Source organism: Pristiophorus japonicus, chromosome 7 (assembly GCF_044704955.1).
Source record: "Pristiophorus japonicus isolate sPriJap1 chromosome 7, sPriJap1.hap1, whole genome shotgun sequence".
Lineage (NCBI taxonomy): Eukaryota > Metazoa > Chordata > Chondrichthyes > Pristiophoridae > Pristiophorus > Pristiophorus japonicus.
In genome coordinates, this window is record NC_091983.1 from 171,443,329 (window position 1) to 171,468,281 (window position 24,953).

Genomic DNA, 24,953 nt, shown 5'->3' on the forward strand with positions numbered 1-24,953 from the left:
TTGAAGGTTGGCATGCAGGTACAGCAGGCGGTTAAGAAAGCAAATGGCATGTTGGCCTTCATAGCGAGGGGATTTGAGTACAGGGGCAGGGAGGTGTTGCTACAGTTGTACAGGGCCTTGGTGAGGCCACACCTGGAGTATTGTGTACAGTTTTGGTCTCCTAACTTGAGGAAGGACATTCTTGCTATTGAGGGAGTGCAGCGAAGATTCACCAGACTGATTCCCGGGATGGTGGGACTGACCTATCAAGAAAGACTGGATCATCTGGGCTTGTATTCACTGGAGTTCAGAAGAATGAGAGGGGACCTCATGGAAATGTTTAAAATTCTGACGGGTTTAGACAGGTTAGATGCAGGAAGAATGTTCCCAATGTTGGGGAAGTCCAGAACCAGGAGTCACAGTCTGAGGATAAGGGGTAAGCCATTTAGGACCGAGATGAGGAGAAACTTCTTCACCCAGAGAGTGGTGAACCTGTGGAATTCTCTACCACAGAAAGTAGTTGAGGCCAATTCACTAAATATATTCAAAAGGGAGTTAGATGAAGTCCTTACTACTCGGGGGATCAAGGGTTATGGCGAGAAAGCAGGAATGGGGTACTGAAGTTTCATGTTCAGCCATGAACTCATTGAATAGCGATACAGGCTAGAAGGGCTGAATGGCCTGCTCCTGCACCTATTTTCTATGTTTCTATGTTTCTATTATTTACTATGTCTAAGGCAGCATTTTCTTCCTTGGTGAAGACAGAAGCAAAGTGCTCATTTAGCACCTCAGCCATACCATTTTCCTCCATGTGTAGCTCTCCTTTTTGGTCCCTAATCGCCCCCAGCCCTCTTCTTACTACCCATTTACTATTTATTTTCCAAAGAAGACTTTTTGATGACCTTTTATGTTAGCTGCCATTCTATTCTCATAACCTCGCTTTGCCCCACTTATTTTCTTTTTCACTTTTCCTCTGAACTTTCTATATTCAGGCTGATTCTCAGATGTATTCTCGACCTGACATCTGTCATATGTGCTCTTTTTCTGCTTCATCTTATTCTATCTCTTTCAGCATCCAAGGAGCTCTGACTGTAGTTGCCCTACCTTTCCCCCTAGTAGGAATGTACCTCGACTGTACCCAAACTATTTCCTCTTTAAAGGTCGCCCATTGTTCCACTACAGTTTTGCCTGCCAATCTTTGATTCCAATTTACCCGGGCCAGATCCGTTCTTATCTCACTGAAATTTGCCTTCCTCCAATTAAGTATTTTTGTTCCTTATCCTTTTCCATAGCTAATCTAAACCTTGTGATACTATGACCACTGTTCCTTAAATGTTCCCTTACTGACGCTTGCTCCACTTGACCTTACTCATTTCTCAGAACCAGATCCAGCACTTCTTCCTTCTGGAAACATACTGATCAAGAAAGTTCTCCTGAACACACTTCAGAAATTCTTCCTCCTCCCTGCCCTTTACACTATTATTATCCTAGTCTATGTTAGGATAGTGGAAGGTGGTATCAGTGGATTTCATACCCTGACTGAAAGTTGGTGACTTGGGAACAGTTGAAGGTAATGGTAGGATAACATGTACCACATGACCACACCGTTCATTTGTCATTAATGCACAGAAAATACTTGTCACAAAATAGCCGCATTAGTTTGCTTTCTCTAAAGTGCTTCAATGGAATTAACGTTATTGCAAAGGGATGTGAAGTGCTGAGACAGTGAGACAGCATCTGTTCCATTAGAACAGCCAGGAGCTATTTTCGTCACTGTTGGAGCACTGATGATGACTGTAAAATTCACCCTGTGTATCTCATGCTTTGACTCTGCACAGATTTCATATTTAAACTGAGCACCCACAGGCAGCAGGCATGGTTTATCAATGAATATGCAGCAGTTAAATAGTCAGATGCGTTATGTTTAAACTGTCATATTTAATTTCATATTAATTCTGTCTTTAGTATGTTATTTTTGCTTCCCTCTTAGACTTTATAACCCCGAATGTCTGATTCAAAACATTGTGGTGACTAACCAAACATAAAACTGTCTATTTTTAATTAAAAGATCTATCAACCATGAAATAAAAAAAAAGTTTATAAAATTAACATAATTTTATTAGAACATTTTTCAGGGGGCAACATCTGTAGGAGTTTATACAGTTTTAAAGTTGGTGCCTGTACCATTAAGTATCAGTGCTGATTTAGGTGGCAGAACAGAGGAATTGGGAATTGGAGAGGGATATCATCAAAAAATACTGAAACAATTAGCAGGTCTGTCAATATCTGTTTAGAGAATAAAACAGTTTGTGAGGCAAATGGGTATGTTTTTTTCTCTAGGGACTACAAGGCTGTTTAGGTTTAAGCCAGGCAGGGGCTTTACTGTGGAGTAGTAATCCTGGGTGATCAGTCACGCAATCACTCACTCTCCATCAGCAGACATCCTTGACCCAGAGAGGCTCGGGTGTCAACACCACTGCTCTATACGTGACCTGAAATGGGAAAATGCCATTTTCTCAGTGGTAAAACATCCCTCATGCTGATCGGCATAAATATTCTCTATATTTTATAATAAAAGGAATAAAAAATATATAAATGCCCATATGCAATCCAGTGGCAACAATCATAACTATTCTTTTTGAAGGGTCCATTAGAATTCTTGAGTCCATTCTTCACTCAGAGGGTTATGCATCTTTGGAATTCTCTGCCTGAAAGTGCTGTGGATGCTCAGTCATTGAGTATATTCAAAGTTGAGATAGATATATTTTTGGACTCCAGAGGAATTAAGGGATATGGGGATAGTGCAGGAAAGTAGAGTTGAGATCAGAGATCAGCTATGATCTTATTGGGAGGAGGCTCAAGGGGCCGTATGACCTACTTCTGCTCCTAATTCTTAGGTTCTTATGTGATATATTGTTTGCCCTATGGTGAAGCCCCAGATTAAGAAAGGGAAGATAGACTATGAAAATAAACTAGCACGAAATATAAAACAGATAGCAAGAGTTTCTATAGGTATATAAAAATGAAAAGAGTGGCTAAAGTAAATGTTGGTCCCTTAGAGGATGGGACCGGGGTATTCGTATTGAGGAACATGGAGATGGCAGAAACTCTGAACAAATCTTTTGTATCAGTCTTTACGGTAGAGGACACAAACAATATCCCAACAGAGGATATTATGGGGGGGAGGAACTTAACACAATCACAATCACTAAAGAGGTGGTACTCAGTAAGATAATAGGACTAAAGGCAGATAAATCTCCTGGACCTGATAGCTTGCATCCTAGGGTCTTAAGAGAAGTAGCGGCAGGGATAGTGGATGCATTGGTTGTAATTTACCAAAATTTCCTGGATTCTGCGGAGGTCTCAGCAAATTGGAGATGAGGGGTGTTACGCTCATAATAAAGTGATGCAACTGAGTACTGTAGACCTAAGGAAGTGTGACCTTAGCTCCTTTAGTTAAACTTCAGAGTGTTGGTACAGCATGGGAGGCCTGCTTATATACAGTGCTCCAAAGGGATGCTGGGAGCCCTTGGGACTCCAACAGGTAGGCCCTCTGGTGGTGGTATGATACAGGTTGCCTAGGGTTACATACATAACATCACTCCCTCCCAAAGTCAATGGTACACTTATTTACAGGGTGAGACGATCTGGGGCTTTTTGCTCCCTTGATGATCGTCTCGGTACGAATGCAGGTGTGGGTGAGTTGGTTGGTTCTTCATTGGACCGCTGGGCAACTGGCCTTGCCGGACTGCTGGCGATGATGAGTTCAACTTCGTGGTCAACGTGATGTCAGTTGCCACTTGTGTATGTGTTGGAGGGTTGAAGTTGGTGGTGTCCTCTTCGGGTTGCTCGTGGCTTTTTGTGAATCGCAATTTGGTTTGGTCCAAATGCTTTCTGCACGTTAGTCCATTGGCCAGTTTGACCTGAAACACCCTACGCCCTTCTTTGGCTATAACAGTGCCAGCAAGCCATTTGGGACCATGTCCATAGTTGATTACAAATACAGGGTCATAGACTTCAATATCGCGTGACAAATTTGCGCGATCATGGTACATGCTTTGTTGATGCCGCCTGCCCTCAATGTAATCATGGAGATCAGGGTGGACAAGGGAGAGCCTTGTTTTGAGCGCCCTTTTCATGAGCAGCTCGGCAGAGGGAACCCCGGTGAGCGAGTGGGGTCTGGTGCGGTAGCTGAGCAGGACTTGGGACAGGCGGGTCTGCAGGGAGCCTTCTGACACATGTTTCAAGCTTTGCTCGAAGGTTTGGACTGCCCGTTCTGCCTGGCCGTTGGATGCGGGCTTGAACAGGGCAGGTGTGACGTGCTTGATCCCAATGCGGGTCATGAATTCCTTGAATTCAGCACTGGTAAAGCACGGCCCATTGTCGCTGACAAGGACATCAGGCAGGCCGTGAGTGGCAAACATGGCACATAGGCTTTCGATGGTGGCGGTGGACGTGCTTACAGACATTATAACATATTCAATCCATTTTGAATAAGCATCCACAACAACCGAAAACATTTTGCCTAGAAATGGGCCCGCAAAGTCAACGTGGATCCTAGACCACGGTTTGGAGGGCCATGACCACAAACTTAGCGGTGCCTCTCTGGATGCATGGTCAGTTGAGAGCAAGTGTTGCATTGGCGCACACAAGACTCCAAATCTGAGTCGATGCTGGGCCACCCACATGGGATCTGGCTATAGCTTTCATCATTACTATGCCTGGGTGGGTACTGTGTAGTTCGCGTATAAATGTTTCCCTGCCTTTTTTAGGCAAAATCAAGCGATTGCCCCACAAAAGACAGTCCGCCTGGATGGACATTTCATCTTTGCGCCACTGGAATGGCTTGATCTCTTCATGCATCTCCGCTGGGACGCTGGACCAGCTCCCATGGAGGACACCGCTTTTTTACCAGGGACAGTAAAGGATCCTGGCTGATCCAGGTTCTGATTTGGCAGGCCGTAACGGGTGACTTTTCGTTTTCGAATGCATCCATCACCAAGGGCAAGTCTGCAGGCTGTGCCATTTCCACCCCAGTGGTGTGCAATGGTAGCCAACTTGGAGCATCAGCGTTGTTTTCTGTGCCTGGTCTGTGGCGGATTACATAGTTGTATGCAGACAGTGTGAGCGCCCATCTTTGGGTGCAGGCAGAGGCATTGGTGTTAATCCCTTTGCTCTCTGAGAATAGTGATATGAGCGGCTTATGGTCAGTTTCTAGCTCAAACTTGAGACCAAACAGATACTCGTGCATTTTTTTCACCCCGTAAACGCATGCCAGAGCTTCTTTTTCAATCATGCTGTAAGCCCTTTCGGCCATGGACAAACTCCTGGATGCATAGGCGACCAGTTGCAATATTCCTGATTCGTTAGCTTGTTGTAACACACACCCGACCCCGTATGATGACGCATCGCAAGCTAGCACTAATCGTTTACATGGGTTATACAGAACAAACAATTTGTTGGAACATAACAGATTTCTGGCTTTCTCAAAAGCAGCCTCTTGTGATTTCCCCCATACTCAGTCGTCTCCCTTCTGTAGTAGCACATGTAGAGGTTCTAGCAAGGTGCTTAACCCGGGTAGGAAATTACCGAAATAGTTGAGGAGTCCCAGGAACGACCGCAGCTCCATCACGTTCTGTGTACTCGGCGCATTCTTGATGGCCTCCGTCCTGGCGTCGGTGGGTCTGATGCTATCTGCCGCAATTCTTCTCTTTAAGAACTCTACCTCTGGCGCCAGGAAAACACACTTCGAGCATTTCAACCTGAGTCCCACGCAATTTAGCTGATTTAGAACCTCTTCCAGGTTCTGCAAGTGTTCGATTGTGACCCAACCTGTTACCAGTATGTCGTCCTGGAAAACCACGGTGCACGGAACCGACTTTAGCAGGCTTTCTATGTTCCGTTGGAAAATTGCTGCAGCCGATCAAGTCCCAAACGGGCATCTATTGTAGATGAACAGACCTTTGTGTGTGTTGATGCAGGTGAGACCTTTCGAAGATTCCTCCAGCTCCAGCTTCAGGCCGAGGCCAGGCGTCTTTCATCCTGCCAGGGTCGCAAATAGGTCGTCTGCCTTGGGTAGCAGGTACTGGTCCTGTAGCGAGAAATGATTAATCGTTACTTTATAGTCCCCACAAATTCTGACCATGCCGTCACCTTTGAGAACCGGAACAATCGGACTGGCCCACTCGTTGAACTCCACCGGCACGATGATGCTTTCCCGCTGCAACCTGTCCAGCTCAATTTCCACTTTCTCTTGCATCATATGTGACACCGCCCGTGCCTTGTGGTGGATGGGCCGTGTACTGGGAACCAAGTGGATTTGTACCTTCGCCCCGAGAAACTTCCAATGCCTGTCTCAAACAATGATGGGAACTTGCTCAGAACCTGGGCACATGAGGCGTCATCGCCGGACGAGAGCGCTCGGATGTCGTTCCAGTTCCAGCGGATTTTTCCCAGCCAGCTTCTGCCGAACAGTGTTGGGCCATCTCCTGGTACAATCCATAGTGGGAGTTCGTGCATTGCTCCATCATAGGAGACTTTTACTTCTGCGCTGCCAATAACAGGATCAGCTCTTTGGTGTAAGTTCTTAGTTCGGTATGAATGGGGCTAAGCTTTGCCTGTGTACCTTGTTGCACCACAGCCTGTTGAAGGCCTTTTTACTCATGATAGACTGACTCGCACCCGTTTCCAGTTCCATGGATACTGGAATTCCGTTCAGTTCAACTTTTAACATGATCGGTGGACATTTTGTGGTGAAGTTGTGTACCCCGTACACTTCTGCCTCCTTGGTTCGAGTCTCTAGTTCAGCCTGATCCACCATGGATCGATCTTCCTCTGCAACGTGGTGATTTGCAGGGTTTGAAGCTCGTCTGCACATTCGCTGGAGGCGTCCCATTGATCCCCAGCCTTTGCATGCATAGTGTTTGAAGCAGCATTGATGGACTTGATGATCACCTCCACAGCGCCAACAAGGTGTTAACTGCCTCGCATTAACGACTGATGGCGGGCTCTGGGACATCTGAGGTCGTGCAACTGCCGGCGTGTACGTTCTCCCATATGCATTCCTGCCTGAAAATGACGTTACTTTGTGTACAGTACTAGCCGAAACCTCTTTATGCTGCCAAATTTGTTTGGTGTTATCGCTGGTGGACATAAATGCCTGGGCTATCGTTATGGCTTTGCTCAGATTCGGTGTTTCAACAGTCAATAGTTTGCGAAGTCTAACCTCATGGCCTTGAGCATTTGCTCAAGGAATCCATCGAATTCGCAATGTCCTGCAAGGCGCCTTAGTTCGCGACGTAGCTCGCCACTTCCTGGCCTTCAAACCGTTGACACGTGTAGAATCGATACCTTACCATCAAAACGCTTTCCTTCGGATTTAGGTGCTCCCGGACCAGTGTACACAGTTCTTCATAGGATTTGGTTGTTGGTTTCATCGAGTTAGAAGATTCTTCATGAGGCCATAGATTGTTGCCCCACAGATGGTAAGGAGGTTTTGCAGCTTTCTTGTTCCTTTCCAGCTCGTTGGTCACGAAGTATTGGTCAAGTCGCTCCACAAAGGCCTCCCAATCATCCCCTTCTGAGAATTTCTCCAGGATACCAACAGTTCTTTCCATTTTCGTGTGGTTGTTCGTTATCTCGTTGCCAATTATTATGCTCATAATAAAGTGATGCAACTGAGTACTGTAGACAATGAGTAAGTGTGACCTTAGCTCCTTTATTTAAACTCCAGAGTGTTGGTACAGCATGGGAGGCTTGCTTATATACAGTACTCCCAAAGGATGCTGGGAAACGTTGGGACTCCAACAGGTAGGCCCTCTGGTGGTGGTATGATACAGGTTGCCTAGGGTTACATACATAACAAGGGGGTTGACTTATGAGGAAAGGTTGAGGAGGTTGGGCCTCCATTCATTGAAATTCAGAAGAATGAGAGATGATCTTATCGAAACGTATAAGATTATGAGGGGGCTTGACAAGGTGGATGCAGAGAGGATGTTTCCATTGATGGGGGGAGACTAGAACTAGAGGGCATGATCTTAGAATAAGGGGCTGCTCATTTAAAATTGAGATGAGGAGGAATTTTTTCTCTCAGAGGGTTGTAAATCTGTGGAATTCGCTGCCTCAGAGAGCTGTGGAAACTGGGACATTGAATAATTTTAAGACAGAGATAGACAGTTTCTTAACCGATAAGGGAATAAGGGGTTATGGGGAGCAGGCAGGGAAGTGGAGCTGAGTCCATGATAGGATCAGCCATGATCGTATTAAATGGTGGAGCAGGCTCGAGGGGCCGTATGGCCTACTCCTGCTTCTATTTGTTATGTTCTTATTAAGAATGATTAAAATAAAAGTGTGTGAGTGTGCTTTGTCGTTTTTGTAAAAAAAATTTAAATAATCTGTTTTGCATTAGTTTTGCAATACATCTAGAAGAAGAAAAGTTGCAGTAACTGCTAATATCAAAACAATAAAAGATTGCAAACGAACAGAAACAAAACTCCTGGGAGAGCAGCAGCAATCGATCACTCACTCCCACTCACTCTCTCTCCAGCAGTAGGCATCCCTGATCCAGAGAGAGAGGGCGAGCGAGCGCGAGTGTGCCAACCCCGGCCGCGTCCAATCAGCACCGGCCCTACTGAGAGGCGGCGCCAATGGGAGTTTGCGAGGGTGCGGGGTGCACGTTGCTGCAGTCGGTTGGCTCAGTTGGTGCCAGGAGTCGCGACAGGAGAAGGAATCCGCTGCTGGTACCGAGTGTGTGTGTTACCATGGTCCCCGCCACCGCCTCATACCCGTCCCATCCCGCCGCCGCTCTCTGCACCGCCCGTTTCATCTAGCGAGAGGTAAGGACCGGGGTAGTGCGGAGGCAGCGAGTGAGCCTCCCCTCCACCTCCCGGGGACAGCCGGCCACCCGCCCTCACCGACCGACCGACTGACTGACTGACAGGCGGCTGGATTGCTCACAGCCCGGAGACCAGGCCGGAGGGAGGACAGTCTCTCTCGCCATTCTGTTTTTATTTTGCAAGGAGAAGGGATCCGCTTGATTGTTTTTGTGCCACGTCAGGGCCCCGGGAGGAGGCCCAGCTCAGAGAAACTTCTGACAGTGTGTTTGTAAGAGCGAAGCTAAAGGTGACCTGTCAATGAGCCGTCGAGGGAGGGAGGGAGAGAGGGAAATGTGACAGAATGGCACAGCGTGTGTGTTTGTGTGACATACATACATACATACATACATACAATTGGAATCTGACAACATAATAGTCCTTTTAATTCTGTAATTATAGCTCAAAATGCTTTTGGGTAACATTTGCTTTTCTTCTCTCCTGAAGACCTTTCCTGACAATACTTCTACAGTAGCTTGGCTAAGTGGCCACCTTCATACACAAGCCTGGGCATCGCGTGTTGGCAGACTATTCGAATATGACGTTCTATCACAATTGAATCTAATTTTGTTCTTACCTGAATATTTCTATCACATTCACTTTCAGTAAGGGATCAGTGGATAGTCATCAGAGATTAAGATTCCTTCCCCGCCATCATCCCAGGTAGTGTAAATGGCCTCAAATGGACCATACTTCTGAAATTGCATAGAGATCAATCCAAGACGATTGGAAAGTACAGGACTAGAAAGTATTCTACAATCCATCTTTTGGTCCCAATCACCATTCTTAAAGCTACCCAGTTCGCCTATAAAATTTTCCACACTATTTTCCTTCATTCCACACTCACCATTGCATAGAATAATTAAATCTAAAGTGTCTGCACACCTTCCCTTTTCTAAGCTTGAGCCTGTGTCCTTTGATTCCAGAGTTTGAGGCAACCTGGAACACATTATCATAGTTCAATTTATCTATTTATGTAAAAATCTTTAAAGTCAAAGAATAAGGAGAAGGCAATAGAGCAGGATAGCATTGGGAGAAATGAAAACCAGAGCGTGCCAGGAAGGGACAGAATGTATAAACAATAAAGGTGAATCAGAAAGTGGGGTCAAAGCAGGAAGAAATGCTAAAAAAAAATTGAAAAGCTCTTTATCTGAATGCACGCAGCATTCGTAACACAATAGATAAGTTGACGGCACAAATAGATACAAATGGGTATGATCTGATAGCCATTACGGACATGTGGTTACAAGGTGACCAGGACTGGGAACTAAATATTCAAGGGTATTTGACAATTCGGAAGGACAGATAGAAAGGGAAAGGTGGGGTAGCACTGTTAATAAAGGATGAGATCAGTGCGTTAGTGAGAAATGATATTGGCTCAGAAGATCAAGATGTTGAATCAGTTTGGGGATAAGGAATAATAAGGGGAAAAAGTTGCTTGTGGGTGTAGTCTATCGGCCCCCTAACAGTAGCTACACTGTTGGATGGAGTATAAATCAAGAAATAATGGAGGCTTGTAAAAAAAGAATGGCAATAATCATGGGCTATTTTAACCTTCATATTGATTGGACAAAGCAAATTGGCCAGGGTAGCCTTGAGGAAGAGATCATGGAGTATATCCGGGATAGTTTTCTTGAACAGTACATTGTGGAACCAACCAGGGAGCAGGCTATCTTAGATCTGGTACTGTGTAATGAGACAAGATTAATAAATCATCTCCTCGTAAAGGATCTTCGAGGAATGAGTGAACATAACATGGTTGAATTTCAAATTCAATTGGAGGGAGCGAAAGTTGGATCCCAAACCAGTGTTCTAAGCTTAAATAAAGGAGACTACAAAGAAATGAAGGTAGAATTGGCTAAAGTGGATGGGAAAATAGCTTAAGGATGGGATGGTTGATGAGCAGTGGCAGATATTTCATAACTTGCAACAAAAATATATCCCAATGAGAAGGAAAGACTGTCAGAGAAGGGATAACCATCCATGGCTAACTAAAGAAATAAGGGATGGTATCAAATTGAAAACAAGGGTATACAATGTGGCCAAGACTAGTGGGAGGCCAGAGGATTGGGAAACTTTATAAAACCAGCAAAGAATGACTGAAAAAATAGTAAATAGTGGGAAGATAGATTATGAAAGTAAACTAGCACAAAATCTAAAAACAGATAGTGTAAGAGTTTCTACAAGTACATAAAAAGGAAAAGAATGGCTAAAGTAAATGTTGGTCCCCTAGAGGATGAGACTAGGGAATTAATAATAGGGAACGAGGAAATGGCAGAGATGTTGGAACAAATATTTTGTATCAGTCTTCACGGTAGAAGACACTAAAAACATCCCAGTAGTGAATAATCAAGGGTCTATAGGGAGGGAGGATCACTATCACTAAAGAAGTAGTACTTGGTAAAATAACGAGACTAAAGGCTGACAAGTCCCCTGGATCTGATGGCTTACATCCTAGGGTCTTAAAAGAAGTGGCTGTAGAGATAGTGGATGCATTGGTTGTAAATTACCAAAATTCCCTGGATTCTGGGGTGGTCCCAGCAAATGTAACGCCCCTATTTAAAAAAAGAGACAGACAGAATGCAGGAAACTATCGACCAACATCTAGCCTAACATCTGTCGTTGGGAAAATGCTGGAGTCCATTATTAAGGTAGCAGGACATTTGGAAAAGCATAATTCAATCAAGCTGAGTCAGCATGGTTTTATGAAAGGGAAATCATGTTTGACAAATTTACTGGAGTTCTTTGAGGATGTAAATAGCAGGGTGGATAAGGGGGAACCAGTGGATGGTGGTGTATTTCGATTTCCAGAAGACATTCGATAAGGTGCCACATAAAAGGTTACTGCACAAGATAAAAGTTCATGGGGTTGGGGTTAATATATTAGCATGGATAGAGGATTGGCTAACTAACAGAAAAAGAGAGTCGGGGTAAATGGGTCAATTTTCTGGTTGGCAAACAGTGACTAATGGAGTGCCACAGGGATTGGTGCTAAAGCCCCAACTATTTACAATCTATATTAATGACTTGGATAAAGGGACCGAGTGTAATGTAGCCAAGTTTGTTGATGATACAAAGATGGGTGGCAAAGCAAATTGTGAGGAGGACACAACAAATCTGCAAAGGGATATAGACAGGCTAAGTGAGTGGGCAAAAAATTGGCAGATGGAGTATAATGTGGGAAAATGTGAGGTTATCCACTTTGGCAGAAAAAAATAGAAAAGCAAATTATAATTTCAATGGAGAAAAATTGCAAAGTACTGCAGTACAGAGGGACGTGGGGGTCTTTATGCATGAAACACAAAAAGTTAGTGTGCAGGTACAGCAAGTAATTAGGAAGGCAAATGGAATGTTGGCCTTTATTGCAAGGGGGATAGAGTATAAAAGCAGAGAAGTCCTGCTACAACTGTACAGGGCATTGGTGAGGCCACATCTAGAGTACGGCGCACAGTTTTGGTTTCCATATTTAAGGAAGGATATACTTGTATTGGAGGCTGTTCAGAGAAGGTTCACTAGGTTGATTCTGGAGATGAGGGGGTTGACTTATGAAGATAGGTTGAGTAGGTTGGGCTTATACTCACTGGAGTTCAGAAGAATCCGAGCTGATCTTATTGAAACATCTAAGATAATGAGGGGGCTCGACAAGGTGGATGCAGAGAGGATATTTCCACTCATAGGGGAAACTAAAACTAGGGGACATAGTTTCAGAATAAGGGGCCGCCCATTTAAAACTGAGATGAGAAGGAATTTCTACTGAGGGTTGTAAATCTATGGAATTCACTGCCTCAGAGAGCTGTGGAAGCTGTGTCATTGAATATATTTAAGGCGAAGATAGACAGATTTTTGAACGATAAGGGAATAAAGGGTTATGCGGAGCGGGCAGGGAAGTGGAACTGAGTCCATGATCTTATTGAATGGCGGAGCAGACTCAAGAGGCCAAATGGCCTGCTCATGCTCCTATTTCTTGTGTTCTTATGTTCTTAAATACTTGAATAATATCTTCATTCTGTTCTCGAAGAAACAATGTTAGACTTTGCAGTCTCTCCTCCATAGGTCATATACCTTCAGCTAGGTATTAGTTTGGTTGTCCTGATATCCCAAGTTTGTGTTTGTTGAGTTTCTTATCCTTAAGAATAGCAGTTCTGTCTCCTCCACCTCTGCATGCTGTTGTTCCAAAAGGGAGTCTGTGTTTTGCAATACTTTAGTTTATCTGCAATTTGTATACAGTGTGACGTCCGAAATCCAGAAACCTCAGGAGTCTGAAATCCAGACTCCCCCGCCTCAGCCCACCCGACCCCACCGGCCTCCCCCCACCTCCCTCCCCAGCCAACCTCCCACGACCTCTGATGGCCCGATCGACTCCCCGACCTCCGGTAGCCCGACCTCCAGCACCCCAACACCCAAACCCCCCTCCGACCGACCTTGACCCGACCGACACACCTGACCTCCAGCAACCCAACCAATCCCCACCCCCCCGCCCCCGGCCCGACCGACCCCTTCGACCTCCGCCGGCCCGGCCGACCCCACCCCCCAACCTCCAGCAGCCCAACCGACCAAACCCTCCTCCAACCTCCGGCGGAGCGACCGACACCCCTTCCCTTACCTTACCTACCTCCCTCAGCCCAGGCAAAGACGTTCCGAAATCCGGAAATACACGGAATCCGGAACAGCCTCCGTGTATTTTCCGATTTCCGGATGACCCCGCTACGGATCGGCCCGGTGTCTGGATTTCGGATCATTCTGGATTCCAGAACTCCGGATTTTGGACGTCGCACATGTACTGCTGTTTTTTGTATGGCATTTTTGGTGTGTTTCTTGTTCTGAACAAGATACTGTCTCTCAAACATTTGTGTGTAGAGTTTCTGCTTCTGTCGCAATTGACGATTCCGGTGCAAATTGCACCCGTTTTGAAGTGTTTTTCCCTGTGTTTCTGCTTAAACTCATTTGTATATTGCCAAATGCAAAATCTGCCCTGAACCAGTACAGTCAGGCAGTGTTTTAAAATGTAATTTTTTAATGAAAAAATGATGCTTTAAAAATATATTCTTTTATATATTTGAATAGTAGCTTGATAAAGTTTGATTAATAGAACTCAAAATGAGCATCACAAAATAAGTATTTGAAATCACAGTGTCAATCCCCCTCCTGTGAGTAACCTGATTATTAAATGACTATAAATGACTTTTTAAAAAAAAATGTACAAAACGATTTTCTAGTTAGATTGGGGTACAGTAGTTAGTTCCTTTTAGTAAATTAAAAAAAAAACAATTCTAAACCTTTCAAAATGTACCTATTGATGTCCTTGCACCCAGAAGATCCAGCTTAATTTTTGGAGCCTCCTCGAAGGCCTGCAACTGAACGCAATTAGCGGAAACTCACAATTGTGATTAATTCACCCCGGGGTGGGGGCGGGGCGTGGCCCGGTTTGTGCGCAGGGCCTGCTTCTCATGTGATGTTTTTAAAACTAATGCAAATGATTATGGAAACTTAAGTTGTGCTGATCGCAATTTCTGCTTAAAATTCCTTGATCTTTTGCACCGATTACACCAAGGTCAAGGGAATTGCGCCGAAAAAGCCAGCACAATCAAGTGGAAGCGCCAGGCACAATTTCTTGTAATTTTAAGTTTTTTTACATTTAAAGCAGCCACTCATGTTTGCATATTGTGAATTCCATATTTTGGCATATGAATTTGTTCTTTTAACCAAAAATTGCAACTTTCATTAATCTCATGAAGTTGTGGTGCAAAGGCTTTATCCATCATCTATCTAATCTTTTGTTGAGAGGAAGTATGACCTTATTGATTACATCGGACTTTAGTTTGCTTTGTAGATAAAACTTGAGGGGATTTGGCAATCCACACAATTGTTTCATAAGAGAATAGAACAGTACTTAAATGTACAACCAACAGAATTGTGGAATTATATAGCCATGATGCTCACCAGTTAGAAGAGGCCAGGTCACCAGTGGGGAAGGAGAGGTCCAGCCATCGAGGAGGAGAGGCCTGATCCCGCTGGAGCGAAGAGGGCCCGCCGCCAGCATTGGCAAAGGCACAGTCCTCTGGGGAGGCGTGATTGGCAGAGAGGGGGTAGGGAAAGCCAACTCCAGTGGTACCCTACTCCTGTCAAAATGCCTAGAACATGAACTTGTCATCACCAACACCTTGTTCTGTCAGAGGTACAGATACAAGGCATCGTGGCAACACCCTTGCTCCAAATACTGGCACCTGCTCGACTGTCATTGTCCGAGCCAGGGATCGCAAGGATGTGTGCATCACCCGCATCATGACAGGAGCTGACGACTGCTGGACGGACCACCGCCTAATCCGATTCATCATCGACATCAACATAGCTCCAAAGGAGAGGGAAAAGTCAATGCCGGGGCACTTCAAGACCATGCTAAGAGAGCCCTATACAGCCAGCGCCTCACAGCTAACCTGGCGTGCCTTGATGACCCTTAGACGCAGAATGCCCACAGCGCATGATCTGCTCTCCAGGCCTCCATAACCAGTGCCTGTGAAGAGACAACCAGAAAACACCAGGACTGGTTTGATGAGAATGATCATGAGATCCAAGAACTAATAGATCGCAAGTGCAGAGCATTTCTGAGCCTTAAGCAACAACCCAACTTGGGAGCAGCTAAGCAACATTACAGGCGGCTCAAGGCTGAGGTCCAACAAAAAACCTGGAACCTAAAGAACAGGTGATGGATGGAGAAAGCACAGGAGGTACAACAACTGGCCAACAGCCATGATGTGCGAGGATTCTTCATCCCGGTCAAGGCCACCTGTGGTCCAAACTCCTAAGGCCCCACCCCACTGCTGGCCAAGAACGGGGAAATACTCATCAAGTACACCGAGGCAGTCGGGGCCCACTGGAAGGAGCACTTCGAAGATCTCCTCAATCGAGACTCTGCCTTTGACTCGAGTGTTCTCGACTCCATCCCGCCGCATGTGACCCGCCACCATCTCAGTGAAACCCCAATGCTGCACGAGGTAGGAAAAGCCATAAGACAGCTCAAGAACAACAAGGCTATGGAAGCGGATTGAATCCCTGCTGAGGCACTAAAGTATAGTGGAGAGGCGCTGTTGGCGCGGATACATGACCTCATCTCTCTCATCTGGAGGGAAGAGAGCCTGCCGGGAGATCTCAGAGATGCAGTGATCGTGACCATCTTTAAAAAAGGGGACAAGTCCGACTGCGGCAACTACAGAGGAATCTCCCTGCTATCGGCCACTGGGAAAGTTGTCATTGGAGTCCTCCTCAACGGTCTTCTCCTTGTGGCCGAGGAGCTCCTCCCAGAGTCACAGTGTGGATTTCGTCCCCTATGGGTCACAACGGACATGATCTTTGCAGCGCGACAGCTGCAGGAAAAATGCAGGGAGCAGCACCAGCCCTTATACATGGCCTTCGACCTTACAAAGGCCTTTGACACTGTCAACCGCGAGAGTCTGTGGAGCGTCGTCCTCCGTTTCGGGTGCACCCAAAAGTTCATCAACATCCTCCGCCTGCTCCACGATGACATGCAGGCCTTGATCCTTACCAACGGATCCATTACAGACACAATCCATTTCTGCACCGGGGCCAAACAGGGCTGCGTCATTGCCCCAACCCTCTTCTCAATCTTCCTCGCCGCCATACTCCACCTCACAGTCAACAAGCTCCCCACTGGAGTGGAACTAAACTACAGAACCAGTGGGAAGATGTTCAACCTTCGCCGTCTCCAGGCCAGGCCAGGACCATTACAGTACACGGACGACGCCTGCGTCTGCGCATGTTCAGAGGCTGAACTCCAGATGTAGTCGACGTATTTACTGAGGTGTACGAAAACACAGGCCTTACGCTAAACATCCGTAAGACAAAGGTCCTCCAGCAGTCTTCGTCACTCAGCACCGCCCCCTCCAGTCATCAAAATCCACGGCGCGGCCCTGGACAATGTGGACCATTTCCCATACCTCGGGAGCCTTTTATCAACAAAAGCAGACATTGATGAGACTCGACACCGCCTCTAATGCGCCAGCGCAGCCTTCGGCCGCCTGAGGAAAAGTGTTTGAAGACCAGGCCCTCAAATTTACCACCAAGCTCGTGGCTTACAGGGCTGTAGTAATACCCGCCCTCCTGTATGGCTCAGAGACATGGACCATGTACAGAAGACGCCTCAAGTCGCTGGAGAAATCCCACCAACGATGCCTGCGCAAGATCCTATAAGTCCCCTGGGAGGACAGACGCACCAACATTAGCGTCCTCGTCCAGGCCAACATCACCAGCATTGAAGCACTGACCACACTTGATCAGCTCGGCTGGGCAGGCCACATTGTCCGCATGCCAGACACGACACTCCCAAAGCAAGTGCTCTACTTGGAACTCCTTCATGGCAAATGAGCCAAGGGTGGACAGAGGAAACGTTACACAGACACCCTCAAAGCCTCCCTGATAAGGTGCAACATCCTCACCAACACCTGGGTACCCCTGGCCAAAGACCGCCCTAAGTGGAGGAAGTGCATCCGGAAGGGTGCTGAGCGCCTCGAGTCTCATCACCGAGTGCATGCAGAAAACAAGTGCCGGCAGTGGAAAGAACGTGCGACAAACTTGTCCCAACCTCCCTTACCCTCAACGACTATCTGTCCCATCTCTGGCAGGGACTATAGCTCATCTTCATCGATTCCGAGGGACTGCCTATGATGATGATGATGGAATTATATAGTTCCATTTATCATCGAAAAGCATCCCAAGGTGATTTAGAGACATAAACCAAAGAAGGAGTGAATGGGAGGTGTAAAGGACCTGTGGAATTCTCTACCGCAGAAAGTTGTTGAGACCAGTTCGTTAGATATATTCAAAAAGGAGTTACATGTGGCCCTTGCAGCTAAAGGGATCAAGGGGTATGGAGAGAAAGCAGGAAAGAGGTACTGAGGTTGAATGATCTTATTGGATGATGGTGCAGGCTCGAAGGGCCGAATAGCCTACTCTTGCACCTATTTTCTATGTTTCTATGTAAATGGGTTTTAAGGAGGACCTTAAAGGAGGAGACGGAAGTAGAGAGCAGTGGAGTGGTTCAGGGACAGAAATTCAGCATGTGGGACTTAGGTGACTGAAAGCACGACTGTCATTGGTGGGGCATAAGGAAGAGGGATGCACAGGTGATCGGATTCAGAGAAATGAAGAGTTCAAGTGGGGCTGTAAGGATGGAGAGAATGAGCCCATGGATGCATTTAAAGACAAGAACATGAATCCTAATTTTAAGATTTTGGAGGACTGTGAACCAGTATAGGTCAGTGAGGATAGGGTGATGGGCCAGTGGAGCATGGGTAGGATACATGCTCGAGTTTTGGATAAACTGGAGTTCATCTTGTGGTTTGGAGGATGGGTGGCTGTCAAAAAGAACATTGGAATAAGTAAGTCTGAAGGTGATAGTACAGGCATGTATGAGGGTTTAGTGGCAGATGGGCTGAAGAGAAGCGTGTTGTGGAGCTGGAAGTAGGTGATTGTTGTAATAAAGTACATAAGGGATTAGAAAGAGTTTGAGTGGTTATAAAAAGTATATATATTTTAGATTTGCATCAGGTGTGATTCTATGACTGCTGGGTTTTCCTCTTGACAAATCTTAGTTTTGCTAGGGATTCTTCGTGTCATACTCAGTTGAATGCTGCCTTGGTGTCAAGAACAGCTACTCTCGCCTCTCCTCTGGCATTCAGCTCTTTTGTCCATTTCTGGATCAAATGGGGACGGGAGTGATGTGGTTCTGGTGGAACCTGAATTGAGTATCAGCAAGCAGGTTACTTGTGAGTAGTTGTTGCTTGATGACTCTTTCCGTCAGCTTTAACGGTAACAAAAGGGGACAGAATGACCACTGAGTGCCATTTTAGAACTAAGTTCATTATTTATAAACCGCCTATCGACATGGGTATAGAAAATACTTTCATTTGGATTGAGATACCCATTGAATTTTGGAATTTCTACATATATTGGAGCATTGCTCTTTGTTACACCAGGAAAGAGCACTGTTTCTCACTTGGGTATCTTGCATGAAATTATATATAATTGTTTGCTCATGTTTTCTTGAGTCCTTTCGTACAGTTTTCAATTTTGTTGCAAAAAGTGGTGCAGTGTTACATGATAAGTTCATCATTATGAACAAATGAGGTTACTGGGTAAATCTGACATTTAAACTAAAATATAATTATGCATCATAAAAGAAATACCCTGCCAACTGGTGACTCACCGGGTAAATTTACTACCCAGTGTGACACTGAACCGTAAAGATCAGAAGATCCCAGATTCAATGTTGTGGTTGGTAGTGGCATTGCAGTTGGTTTGGAATGCTCAACTAGGAAGGGGGGGGAAATAAGTCAGAAACCCAGTCTGGACCGCTGTCCAGTGATTTCTACTGGAAAGTGTGCAAGTATGGGTGTCTGATCAGGACAACAATTGGATTAGTTTGATGAGGTATCTAGTTAAGTGGCCTACCAGTGTTCACTGTGCTCACTCATGGAAAGTGGCACTTGGACGAACTACCAGAGGGTAGCCAGTGGCTGTTGAACTACACCCCAGCATAAATTTATGACTGGGGGAGGAGGGGAGAAAATTAGATGGAAGAAAAAAGACAAATAACAAAGTATTCTAATGAAGAACCAGGGTCCTTGACACTGGTTTCACTGTTCTAATTAAGAGCCCATTTTCATAATTATTCTTTCTTTGGATTCAAATTACAGTATAAACATAATTAGTTAAGTTGCGGATTATAATTTAAAAATCATCTGTGATGCGGATACAATTGTTTTAGGTTCTTGTTAAATCATATTGTTAGTGATATAGAGATTGTCTCTAAAGCCTAAATGCATAAGGTACATAAAATATAATTATTGTTTTGTTTTTGGTCCAGTGTGTTTTTTAAATATATGGTATTGACTTATTCTGATGCTTTCTGGTCTTGTAGCCTTAATACTGAGCTCCAGTCAGTATATTTCAAAGTAGTTACTGGGGAGGTCCCAGTGGATTGGATGAATGACAAAACAGATCCAGGCAACTACAAACCCATTAGTCTTAGTTCAATATTGGGTAGAATAATGGAATTAATCATCAGGAGTAAACTTGGGGCTATCTGTATGATAATCTATTAAACGGATTCAGAAGTGATTAACTAAACTCCTTAACTTTTTTGAGGAAGTGAAGTCTCAAGTATGATTGGACGACTTACAAAAAGCATTTTAAGTGTCACACGAAAGGATACTACTTCAGCTAAAAGCAGTGGGGACTCGAGGTAAAACTAAGGAATAGATAAAAAATTGATTCAAATGCAGGAAGCAACAAATACTTATATGCTGGAGTGGGGGTGATAACTGCTGAGGGGGGTTACTTGAGGATCAGTATTGGGATCTCTATTGTTCCTGATTTACATGAGTGGTTTGTGTTCAGAAGCTCAATGCAAGCTATTCAAATTCATAAATGATACTAGAATAAGAGGCAGTTGAATCTGAGGAGAGCCCCTTAACTGCAAATATGAGAATGAAATGTGGAACAGTGGCAGATTAAATCTAATATGGTAATTATAAAGTACTGCACATAGCAAAAAAGAATGAGTGACAATAATTTTTGAATGGCGTTGAAATAGCTGAGAGTGAAGATGATTTAGGGGTTTATTAAGTTTGACCTAATCACTGTGGCCGAGCAATCACCTGGCAAATAGAATGCTGAACTATTTCGCCAAAATAATAGAGTATAAGTTGTTCAGAGTCATGGAAACTACACCTGGTGTACTGCTCCCAGTTCTGGTCACTGAGCTACCAGGCAAACATTCAAGCTCTGGAGGCGGTTCCAAGAAGAACCACAAGACTGATCCGAATATTAGCAGTGTGCTTTATGAGGAAACTTAGACTTTTCAGTCTTGAAACAAAGTGACTGAAAGGGATTAAGTGTGTGCTTATGTGATAATGGTATAGAAAAGGTAAATCTAGAACAGTAGATTTGTGGCAGTAGGATAAGGGTACATGGGTCCAAAACTCTGCTGCCCGTATCCTAGCTTGCACCAAATCCTGTTCACCCATCACCCCTATACTTGATGACCTACATTGACAAATAGAATTCTGAACTATTTAGTCAAAAAAATAGAGTATAAGTTATCTGGCAATGCCTCAATTTTAAAATTCTCATCATTGTGTTCAAATTGCTCCATGGCCTCCCCCTCCCTATCTCTCTAACACCCCCCATCAGCCCTAAAAGCCTTCGAGGCCTCTGCACTCCTCCAGTTCTGGCCTCTTGCACATCACTGTTTTCCATCGCTCCACCATTGGCGGCTGTGCATTCAGCTGCCTAGGTACTAAGCTCTGGAAATCCCTCCCGAAACCTCTCTGCATCTCTACCTCTCCTCCTTGAAACCTTTTGGTCACCTGTCCTAATATCTCTGTGTAGCTCAGTGTCAAATTTGATCTGATAATGCTTCTGCGAGGCATATTGGGATGTTTTACTACGTTAAAGGTGCTATGTAACTGCAAGTTGTTCAAACTAATAAAAGGTGAATTTAGGATGAGGTTAGGAAGCTGTTCTTCATACAGATAGTGATCAACACATGGTATGGGCTTCCACATCGGGTAATAGAGGTGCAAACCTTTGAATCATTTAAGAAGCAGTTGGATGTTATAATGGGGCGGGGGGAATTATATTTTTCTGTGGAATCGATAAGGTGTGATGCACTGAAGGCGAAACCTTATCTATTTTGTGACCAAAGCCGAGAGAATGAAGAGGTTCCTAGTTCAGCAGGGAGTAAAACAATGTAGAGTTTGAAGTAGCAGGATGGATGAACATGGTTTGTGTGCCATGAATGTGGATCTTTATGATTGGGTGGTCTGGAGAGTTTGACTAATGCTTTTTTGTGTTCTTGTATAGATTTTGGGCCATTTTATTTTCTTTAACCTGTTTCCTTGGTTTGTATAAAGTAATTATAAAGATTCCCCAGGTTTCAGTGGACTATATGTGTGCTTTGACAAAGTGAGGAGGGATAAGGAAAAAAATTGTACTTTGTAATTCAACTTTTAAAATAAATTGACCCATCCAAAAATGTTATATTTCAAGACATGATTTATTTCCTTTTAAATAATCTTCTGTCCCAATTTAATTGCTGTTGGTGAACATAGATTTTGCACATTAATATATATACCCGTAAGATGGTGAAGAGAAGACAGTTGACAAATGAATGTGACATATGGGTTTTATATTTGGTGTCTAAAGGATGAAAGCAGATTGAAAAACCTTATTTAAATTATTGTTTGAAGATTTTGCAGATGTCTCTTTGCATGGACACTTCTGTTACATTGTTGGTTTCCTAGAGTGATTCAAATTTTGTGTTAAATAGCTTGCGTAGGAACATATGGCGATTAAAATATCCCTCATAGGCGGTCCTTCAAAACGAGGATGACTTGTTTCCACGCCAAAAAAAAGGATGAGTTTTGAATGAAGAACCCAACTACATCCTCAAGGGTGGAAGATGCCTGTGCGTGGATTTTTTTTAACGTGGGGTGGCTGTTGCACACCAGCCACCACATGGGCTTGACAGAGCTAGGTCTTGGTCCAGTGGCAAGGATTACCCAAGACAACTGGAGACCTGCTCTGCTGCACGGACCCAGTGCCCACACATATCGCAGTGTGGGCTGGCCCGTGCTGCCCCTGGGCCCCGATCACGTCCCTCCACAGTCTCTCTCAGCTCCTTTGCTCTGACCTCGCCGCTCCTGCTGCACCTACCCACGTTCCAATCACCGACCTGGACCTTGCTGACATCACTCTTCGCTGCCGTTGCCCTCCTGCACCAGCTCGTGCTGTACCTTGTAGTGGCATGCCTCCACGCTGCCCATGGCTGCCGCTCACCGCTCCTTTTATGGCCCCGACCTGCCGCTGATGGTCTCTTGCAAGTGCAGCGTGGAGGCCTCGACCTGCGATTAAAATATACCTGTATTATCATTGTAGAGTGCAATGATGGACTGTGCTCAAAGTGCAATATGGTAGAATGTGTTTCCCAATGAACAGCAAAAACCAACAGTTTGGATATTACTAATGTTGCATTGACATGTTAAGCCATAATAATACTTAAAACTTATAATATTGTATTTTCAATAGTCTACTATACTTAGAGGAAGGTTGGGTGAGGGGTCCGTTAATCAACTTGGTTCAAAAACTGTATGAGGCTCCTCCCCTCACTGGCTGAAGTAAGTGCTATCTGTCAGTTTGAGATATGTGGTGATGGGTTTTGTGTTGCGTGTCTAAAAGATGAAAGCAGACTGAAACACCTGTGGATTACAGAAAGTGAAACACCAAGTGATGTCAAACCAAGTTTGGTGTGAGTTCTGTCAGTAACATTGCATGTGTTTTGTCTGTAATCCTTTGGCCCATCACAGTGTAATTAATACATAAATTAGTACAGCACAAGCTGTTTATAATGGTTATATGAGGATGGAAATGAGTGATAACCACAGACATGGAGAGTGGCTGGAAAATCCTAAAATACGAGTTGTCACTAGACTTATTTTAGAAAAAAGACACTTGAGCAAATACACTGTCAATATGCTTCTTGAATTGTACACTCAAAAAGCTGAAAGAAATCCATTTGGCCCATTTAAAATGAATTTCTGTAATACACATTTGTTACTCAATTTTATGCCATCACTATCATTGCTAATTACCAGACTTGAAACCAGTACTTCTGCCTAATGTTATACAGCTCAAAATGCTCTCTCCACATACAACTTCAATTTAGAAAAATAAAATGTATGATTGTACTGCCAAATGTTCACAGTTTGAGTAGGTGTAGTAAAAAGTCACACCATTTGTGCTTTATTGAAATTCTAGTAAAACTACTGCATTGTCTTATTTTAGTTTTAAGTTATTTTAAACTTTTGAGTCTACCAGGTTCCTGATGTTAACCCATTTCGGTGAGGAAAAGAACTTGATTTTCACAAATGGTATGTGATTGTTGTAGCACTCTCGAAAGTGGCACAGGGCATCATTTGTAACCAGTGCTGTACACACACTTAGTGTATTTTAATGAAGCAATATAAACTGAAGTCATGGTTACAAAGCACTTAACAGCTTCTAATAAACAGGTCGTGAGTTGAAGTGCTTATTGCTGAAAGCAATGCTTAATTCTCAGCAACCATAACTGCAAAGTGTGCTGCTATTTTGTCTTGTGGCATTTTAAATATATTTTAACTTTGTTTATTGGTATGGACACAATTTAATGTAAAATATTTACTGAGCTACATTTATACAATCATGGGGATTTTGCAACAGAAGGAGGCCATTCAGCCCATCGCACCTGTGCCATTCCTTCTCCGGAGTCGAGGATGACTTGCTTCCACACTAATATGAGTTCTTAGGTGACTTATGAGTCCGATGCGGGATCTACAGTCTCTGTCACAGGTGAGGCAGATGGTGTTTGGAGGGACGGGTGGGTTGGGTGCTTGATTTGTCGTACGCTCCTTCCGCTGTTGGTACTTGGCTTCTGCGTGCTCCCGACGAAGAGACTCGGAAGTGTTTGGTGCTTTCCCGAATGCTTCTCCTCCACTTTGAGCGGTCTTGGGTCAGGGATTCCCACGAGTGGGTGGGGATGCTACATTTTTTCAAGGAGGCTTTGAGGGTGTCTTTGAAGCGTTTTCTCTGCCCTCCTGGAACTCGGTTGCTGTGACATAGCTCGGACTCCCGAAACCTGTGCCACAGCTGGCTCTTTAACTGCCGTAAATCTAATCCCATTTTCCTCTGTTTCCTGTATCATTTTATGTTCTTCCTTTTCAAATACTTATCCAATTGTGTTTGAAATAATGTTAGATTCTCTACCTTAATATCCACCAGTGGCGGGAGACATACCTGACACAAAGGAGGATGGTCAATGGTCATTTATGCAGCTCCAGGACATCACTACAGGAGTTCCTCACCACAGTGTCCTTGGCCCAATCATAAATTACTTTTCCTCCATCATAGGATAAGGAGTGGGGCTGTTTGCTGCCGTTTTTGCAATTAACAGCTCCATTCACAACTCCTCTGATGACAAAGTAGCTCAAGCCAACCTACACCAGGGACCTGGACAATGTCCAGGCTTGGGCTGACAAATGGTTGGCAATGACC

At 44.6% G+C, this 24,953-nt stretch overlaps 1 protein-coding gene across 1 annotated transcript in view; it reads left to right on the forward strand.

The window, feature by feature from the left end:
* Nucleotides 1-8,631: 8,631 nt before the first annotated feature.
* ibtk (inhibitor of Bruton agammaglobulinemia tyrosine kinase) overlaps nt 8,632-24,953 on the forward strand; it is a 158,148-nt gene continuing 141,826 nt past the window's right edge. The window contains exon 1 of the mRNA XM_070885570.1: nt 8,632-8,813. The gene's annotated coding sequence lies outside the window, so the exon portion shown is untranslated. The remainder of the gene's footprint in view (nt 8,814-24,953) is intronic.